This window comes from Thermobia domestica, chromosome 1 (assembly GCF_964235325.1).
Source record: "Thermobia domestica chromosome 1, izTheDome1.hap1.1, whole genome shotgun sequence".
Taxonomy (NCBI): Eukaryota; Metazoa; Arthropoda; class Insecta; order Zygentoma; family Lepismatidae; genus Thermobia; species Thermobia domestica.
Genome location: NC_137454.1, coordinates 167,622,684 through 167,628,917, shown reverse-complemented (window position 1 = coordinate 167,628,917; position 6,234 = coordinate 167,622,684). Strand labels below are relative to the sequence as shown.

The following is a 6,234-nucleotide window of genomic DNA, read 5'->3' as shown; positions in this document are numbered from 1 at the left end:
TATTTAACATGTATTTATAAAACAAAAGAGACCAAAACACTGAATATATTAATAGCGCTTAAGTAACAGATTTAGCAATGTAATGTCGCCTTCATAAGATATGTAATCACCTCATCTGACTGTATGATAATTTCATCAATATTTTTCATTATCTCTTAGCTCTAAGATATAAAAATTAAAATATCGTGAAGATTTTATTGTTGTATATTCCTAACACCTTCAATCTATTTTATTTATTACAATAACTTATCTGATCAAGGCGATGTTACATCGTCGAAACTGTTATCCAAGTTTGTTATACAAGTATTGTAAAGTATATTTTCTTAATATTCCCAATATTTCCAAAAAATTAAAAGCTTTTTTCAAATGTCAATTGAATATGCTGCAACTGATAATTATAAAAATCATACCCTCGATTCAGACTTTCGCCCAATCAGAATGTAAACTTTAGACATAGTGACAGGATCAAAATTTTACGAGGGCAGGGGATGTAGCTCAGTGGTAGAGCGTTCGCTTCGCATGTGAAAAGTCCTGGGTTCAAACCCCAGCATCTCCAAAATTTTATACTTAGAATAACACTTTCAGTTCAATATAAGGATTACATTACTTTCGCTTTATTACAAGTTATTCTTCATTACCCTACACATAAGAATCTTCATAGAAACAGGGAAGGTAGTAAAGTACTATTAATATTTGTTTACTTTCAATTAAATATCTAAATACGTATTGTAAATTGCATTACACTGCATGATGGAAAACATTGTGGGGAAATAACTGACTAAACAGAAATTCTATAATTTCTCCCTCTCCAAATAATTAATAACTTTGTTCAACAACAGCCAAGTTTTTTTCTTTCTTTTTTTTCACTAGAAGAATGTCTTTGTTCAGCAAGTTCTTACATATTATTATTGTAGTTTGTATACAAACAAATGCAGCTTTTTTCTCAAAACCTAATAGCTAAGGGTAATATTATTCAAGACAAGAACTGTCTTCCTTTTTTGTGTGTCCCTTCGTGATAAAGGATAGTGACTAACACTTTGTAACGTGGCTACATTACTCTGATTGAAGGTCAGTATGATCGGTAATGCTCTTCGACTGTTTTACTGCTGATACAAAAAGTTGGTTTAGTTTAATTCAACCATGAATGTCATTTTCATTGTAGATAAATAAATTATTTATATGGTCTATTTCTAGTTAAGTCAAAGGACTGGTATGCAAAATGGTAATACATTTAGCTAATTATACTGGAAAGATAAATTTTAGTTCATTTGAATGCAATCCCAAGATCTAATAATATTAATTGTCTTGGAAGATCCTCAAAATTCCATTATTATTATTATTATTATTATTATTATTATTATTATTATTATTATTATTATTATTATTATTATTATTATTATTATTATTATTAAAATAAAGTTATCTGTGGCAAATACGCTTGTACTTGGGTATAGCCTATCTCCTAATACAGAACAAATCTTCAAAGAAACAGTAGTTAAATAAGTGCGTTCCATCCCATATAGCCTCGTGCTAGAAATAGGTGTGAGACGTAGAAGCTTTGTATTGCATATGCACAGTAGTCGAAGTGAGACAGTATGTGGTGGTATGCCATACTGTCTCTGGTTTTTCAGTAATCAAGACATACCGTCACTGGAAGGTGGATGCTAATATACCTTTAATAAATCAATTTTTATACACAATAATTGATTAATAGCTTTGCACGTCAAAGATTTTATTTCTTATGTAGAAATAATTTCTAAGATGCCAACACCGACATTTTTGTTATTTATCCTACTTTTTGTTTTTAAAATGAAGTGCCTACAAAAAAGTTCACCTCTTACTCCTACGCAAGAACTCCTGTTAGTTGCAGGTAAGGGTTACATGACAGAAAGGAATGAATTATGAGCCCAATCCAAACAAAAAGTAGTGTATTGAGGCGACTCGTTTAAACTGAAATCGGAAAGTATTGTTATGAGTTCATCGGGACTTCTTTTGTGTTTACAATATTAAAGAAATACATAACTGAGTCCGGTATTTACAAGAAAAAATGTAGCTTATGCAATCAAAAAATCTTTTTTAAAAGTATTTTTGCATGTTTCTAATAATTAGATAACTGTGAATACGAGTGCGGTGATTATCTATGTGCGTCAGTGCAACCCTAATATTATAATCTTCCTGGCAATTGCTTTTAATTCAATCTGATATTGTTAGTTAATGGAATTTAAACACTTTCAATATAGAGAAGTTTCTGTTAAAAAAAAAAAAAAAATCTCTTACATGCTTCCCCTATAAATTCATTTATCAATCTGGAAGTGAATCCTCATGACATGAATTTCGCTGCATTTCCTGATTATCTTACTAAAGCCCAACGGGACTACAGATTTAAAGAATATACGTACGTGGCTGATCTACAATACTAGTTGATTTGATTGTTCTATATGTACGTACACTCATGTCCAAAATTATTGTCACGTCTATAAATATGTTGTTGTGGGAGTATAATTTGCTAACCGTCGCCCGGTATTTCTTATAATGTTAGTATGTGTATAATCGGCAAAGACACGTATGTGGCAAATTTCATGTCAAAAGAGCAATAAATAAGAATAAAACGAAAATAAAACTTTCGTGTCCATTTAGCAACATTTTGTTTTACTCATTCTAATTTTCGTATTTATAATTCTTTTCCTATGAAATTTACCATAAATATACATTTCCCGATTATACACATAGTATCAGTATTAAAAGTACCCTGCAAAATCATTAACATATTATATTGCTAAGAGAGGACAGTTATAGATATGCGACAATCATTTTGGACATGAGTGTACCAATGCGAAGCAAACTTTGAGTGAATTCAATCTGAAAATTTGAACATGGGCGAATTTAGGGGTTGTCTGCTGTGGAGAGAGGCGGACCTTCCGGGTGCCTGGAATACCCCTCAGTCGAGTGGGTCTGGGAGTTGTCTCATGAGAAATTGTTTAAAAGTTGCTCATATAAAAACTCGATTTTTGAGCATTTTCGTGTATAATTCCTTGTAATACAATATAAGAGCATATTTTGTTATTTTTCTCAAAAGGTTGGAAGCGGGCGGCAAAGCCTCTCCATGCTCCCTTTCTCCGTAACTACGAAGAAGCTTTCCCATGTTTTGAGTAACTATGTAAATAGTAATGCAATCTTTTAGGCAACATACCCGCACTGTATTTTAACATTTAGATAGCATGTCGAGTCGATAACATGTCGAGTCGAGATAGCCGGCATGTCGGCTAATAAAACATATCGCCTCTGCTTTTATTCCACTTCGAATAGTGCATACACAATACTGTAATATAATACATAAAACAGATTGAAAGTATTACAAACATAGATCAAGAACTTTCATGATATTTCAAGTTTTGTCTTGGTACTAAGAGATAAACAAATGTATTGAGGAAATTATCATAAACTCGAAAACTTATGTATATTTTCCAAAATTTAAGAATATGACGTGATACATTAAAAGAACGTAGATGCCAGGGATATTTTTCCTGTGAACTTGATTAAACTATTTTGAATATTGTCACTTCATATAAAATACATCGGAGAGACAGTAGATACATGTTCCATCTATTGTTTACTAGCGCTCCTTTAAACTTGTCTTAATTGTTGATGGTTCAGAAAAAAAAAAGCATACACCGTAAGCCATTACATTTGCACAAGAATCAAGGAATTTTAAAGGAAATCGCATGTAACTTACAAATGTAATGATTTAGAACGCAATATATATATAGGCCTATAAGAGAAACATTTGCGCAGGTGCATTAGTAAACATTGGGTATAACCATAGTTACTGAAATATAAACTTTTGTGCAAAGTAACCCCACAGGTGGGGATACCTTGCACAACATACAAAAAAGTGTGTTCAACATACGAACATAATGGGCCTTATGCAGAGTCGTTCTGACACGTGATTAGTGTCATATTAAAGAGTTCGACTAACATATGTTTCCTGCAGTAGCCAGGCTTTTAGTATAACACTAATGATAGGTCAAAACGATTCTGCATAAGGCCCAATGTTTCTGTGCAATGTTTTCCCTTCAGTATTTATACATCGTACTTCCTACACAGAACTGCATGCAGTCTACAAATATTGATATTATAATGGTGGTACTGGTACCAATACTTAGTATGAACTAAGGACATGTGTAAAGAAAATTATGTATTTTCTGGTACCGGCACAGAAACCACATTCTGATAGTTTAGCATATGCCCCACAAAAATGCCAACTCAGGAACATTAAAAAAGTCCCCGTAAACTGATTTGCCTTGGTTGCTCTTAATGTCCGAGGATATCATCCAAACGTACTCAGTGGAATATTTACACTGAATCCCACCCAAATTGCATGATTTCTTTTTTTACAAAGTGTAATGTTAGTCATTCACGTGTGTATAAGCTTTAAGCCTCCCCTCACCAAAAAAAAAAAAAAAAAAAAAACTAAGGTTTTTTGAGTGAAGCCCCTCTCAAACTAATTTTCTGGATCCGCCATTATTCGTAATTTACTTTCCAACAAGAAATCCATTCCAGCATCTACCTAAATAGAAAATTTATGTAAAATTGGAAGGCAGGAGGTACTAGCAGTAATAATTTCCTATCTAAAGGGTTACTTTGGACCGGTGCAGAGTAACCTCGATTAGAGGCTGAAACCGCCTTCTACAAGTTTTAGTTTATGACTTGAAAACGTTTCCCACTTCAATTTCAACTATTGCTTCAAAGTCACATTATACACAGTAGTATTCTATGAAACTGACTCAACTTTGACGGAAATTCTTGTAGGTGATGTCTCAAAACTTCGTTGCTCTTTACAGTGACTGCTTTCCATATCTCTACAACAACAAACCCTCCTGGTAATTAGAATTGAAGTTAACCGCCAATATTATAGAAGAAATACAGTTAGATGTTCTATCTTACGGTGGCAATTGAAACTTCCTCTTTCCAGTTCATGGTTTTACCGACAGAGAACTATGCAACTCTTTTCATATTTTGTGCAAAGTAACCCCTGATGTGCAAAGCAGAGCCCTGCACGGGCCGGGCGCGCCCGATTCGGCACGGTGCCCGGCCCGGCCCGGCCCGACCCGTTTCAAGTAATATCAAACTGGACCGGGCCCTAACCGGGTCGGGCACATTTCGGGCCGAATTGGGCCAAGCACATATCGGCCCGATAGTCTGAAAGACGGTTCGAAAACTAATGTTGTCAGCCTATTTGTTTTTTTAATGTCCTCCACTACCTCTATTTTTGCCGTGTTTGTACGGTCTTACTGTCAGCCTATGTTAATCGTAATGTGTTTGGGAAACTGACTCTTTATTCAAGACTGTGATGTACTGGTAATACTATTACTATTACTACTTCTACTACTACTATTACTACTTCTACTATTACTACTACGACCACTGCTAATACTACTACAAGTGCTACGACTTCGCGTCAGAGTTGACATGTCTGATGGTACCGAATTTACCTTCTAAGTACAGAATAAAATTGAGAAATGCTAGTTATTATGGCCGGTCTGCGTAGAATGTGAACCGATGCTTGATCTACGAGGGAGAATAGTGGCTCAATAGAAAAAAACACTCACATCTGGTGCTAGAGGTCGTCGGATCAATCCCTGCTCATGCTATGTGAGCTTTGTTGTGGACAAACATCGTGTGCATGGGAGTTTCTGGGGTGGTCCCGCTTCCTCCCACTGTTTTCTTTCCACCAATTCATCCCATCATCATCCATTCAGCCTGAGCCGTAGTTACCTAAAGAACGTATGGTAAAGTCAAGTACTTGACCTAGTAAGTAGAATTTGGTACGCTACCATTGGACCACGGAGGGCAAAACCATAAACTGGCGTGCTCATAAGATCAGTGCAATTTGTAGTAATGTTCAATTAGCAAGGCAAATATCGAATGGTGTTACATGTTCATGCACTGAGAAAAAAAGGACTAGGATTTCCGTGTGGATACATCGTATTTACGCGGGTGCGCTCCTTAAGTAATGTAATTTCATGTATAAAAGTACAGCAAGTGGGAACACCATGCCAAGTCTGGATTTCGGCGTCGAACTAGACTCGCTGTGATTGGATAATTTTATTCACATGATTGGTTTCGTGTTGAAAACTATTACTCTCGTAAGGTAGGGAGTCACAGATTTAGAAAGAAGCAGGAGGGAACAATCGTAGGAAGGTGGTAACAACATTATATACGTAAGTTACCACC

At 35.1% G+C, this 6,234-nt stretch overlaps 1 non-coding gene across 1 annotated transcript; it reads left to right on the top strand.

Moving 5' to 3' along the window:
- Positions 1–484: 484 nt before the first annotated feature.
- Positions 485–556, top strand: TRNAA-CGC (transfer RNA alanine (anticodon CGC)). The gene has a single exon. It is a non-coding gene; the product is annotated as a tRNA-Ala (tRNA).
- Positions 557–6,234: the final 5,678 nt, after the last annotated feature.